This window comes from Musca autumnalis, unplaced genomic scaffold (genome assembly GCF_047663935.1).
Source record: "Musca autumnalis isolate F117 unplaced genomic scaffold, ASM4766393v1 scaffold_4, whole genome shotgun sequence".
Classification (NCBI taxonomy): domain Eukaryota; kingdom Metazoa; phylum Arthropoda; class Insecta; order Diptera; family Muscidae; genus Musca; species Musca autumnalis.
The window spans coordinates 142,277,405-142,279,529 of NW_027411977.1; the positions used below are offsets into that span (position 1 = coordinate 142,277,405).

At 33.6% G+C, this 2,125-nt stretch overlaps 1 long non-coding RNA gene across 1 annotated transcript; it reads right to left on the reverse strand.

Annotated features, from left to right (window-relative positions):
- Nucleotides 1-754: 754 nt before the first annotated feature.
- On the reverse strand, nucleotides 755-2,038 carry LOC141400687 (uncharacterized). Its single transcript, XR_012412173.1, has 2 exons — nucleotides 1,733-2,038; nucleotides 755-1,652 (listed from the first exon to the last, which is right to left on the reverse strand). It is a non-coding gene; the product is annotated as an uncharacterized lncRNA (long non-coding RNA).
- Nucleotides 2,039-2,125: the final 87 nt, after the last annotated feature.

Sequence of the window (2,125 nt, forward strand, 5' to 3'; positions counted from 1 at the left end):
GACGGCGTCGTCTATGTTAAGGGATGCCTTCGTAATGTGATCAGTTTGTTTATGTTTTGGATCAAGGTACATGGAATAGCTGTCCGAAAATAAAGATTTCTACAAAAACATACTAGACATAACATATTACAATATGTCGAATCCATTACCTATTGAATCTTCCTTTTTGGATAGAAAAAAGGGGAAAAAAAGAAACACACAATTTCTACACACACACTCAACATACGATTTTTTGCCAGCCACCTAAATGAATGATGTTTTTCTAAAATTAATTAATCTTTCTTTAAGAATGCAATAAAACTATGCAAATGTAATATTTTTGTTATGGAGTAGTTAAATTATATTAGTCTTTTGTTTGTTTGTATTTGGTGTATGTATGCGTTTTCATCAAACGACCGATTAAGAGCCGGTGAACGATTGTTAAAATCCGGCTTATGCGGCACTGTGGTGGGGTATCCAGCTAGTTCAGGGGAGCTGTTCTCAAGGCGGTCCCAACCCTGGCACCATCAGCCCAAGGGGATAAACAATAATTGAATTTGAACATAAAAAGACAAGAACACAAACAACAAATACAACCCTACATATACCAGTGACAAAGGTGCTTGATGGAAAATTGCACCCACACATAGCCCGCCCAACCTTGACCCTTTAGTCCGTTTCATCAGTCATTATTAAAAGGGCCCCGTGCTCCACACACACTTACCTAGCAATTTACATCGTATTACCCCCCTTTATAACACAAAACTAGCACATAATTTTTCTTGACAATCAAGCATAAAAATATATTGATGGCTTAGTCATTTTTTTCTCTTAACCTACTAACAAAAATTCATAATCACAAAAAATGAATTATTAATACCGGAATTAGGGACAAAATGGCGAGTCACTGACTCAGATTACCTCTCTTTTCCAATTACAATGCCAATTCGGCCACACACAATAAAATTCTAACAAATTCCCTACCTAAAAGAGCTCTCTTAAGCGGTGATTAGACTGTTCATTGGTAGTCTTAATATTTTTTTGTTTAAATCCTTTTATGATAATTTTGCTGAGAAGTAATCCTACACTCGATTAATATTAAATGGCGGCATTAATAACCCTCACATAAATAAAAAATTAGAATTAAATATTGAGTATGGACAACACAACTTATTTTAAAATATATCTAGTTTACGATAAAAATCAAATTAATTAGAATCAAGATATTTTTTTATATTAAGAATTAATTCAAAGTTTTCTCATTACTTTCATTTCAGGTAATTTTTTTTTTTCTTTTTTGATAATTGGCGCTCATGCGCGAAATGGCCGTCAATTAAATAAATTCGTTCTTCGTAAGCAGTGTAAACGGGGGATTTCACTATTTAATTTACCTGGCATCAAAGGCTTACATCAATCTTTTACTCAATTCAGCAAAGAAAGGGTTCTCTTGGCAAGCACCAGAAACGCACGGTTTACATCAATTCTTCAATGATCCAGGCAATCATATGTGTGGTTCACAGCAAAAACCAAAAAATCATAATAAGGTTATTTCGGCTTCCCCGATGTATTTTTATGGATAATTTTCAAATGGTTGAATAAAATGTTGCTGCCCTCCTCCCTTTTGGATCGTCGAGGAGGACAGTTGATGTCTTCTTTTAAATTGTTGGTGCAATCTTAAATGAAGAATAAAATAAACACAACACCAAACAATCACTACTTGTTACTAAATACAAGCACCAAAATTAAAACTTACGTAGTTGGTAATCTGCCCACAACATTTAAAAAAAAAAGACACAATTTTAAATAAAATATTTGAAATGTTTTTTGAAAAATAATTTATAATTATTTGTTTTATTTTTTTGTTTTCTGGGTGAACGTTGAGGTTTAATATCCCAACTTAGGGGTTAGACACGGCACTTGATTCTGACGCGCTTTTTAGGTTCTAGGCCCTTTTATATCCTGGGAAATGACGCTAAAATTTTCCCCTACTTTCCAATAATTTTCTTTTATTTTCCTTCAGTTTATTTATTTTCTTTTACACCCAGGTACTACTAAACCTGTCATAACTTCAGGGTTGTATCTCGTCATCTGTTATCATTCTTCATTACCCTACTCAAACACAGCCCTGTAATTGGCACCACTTTTT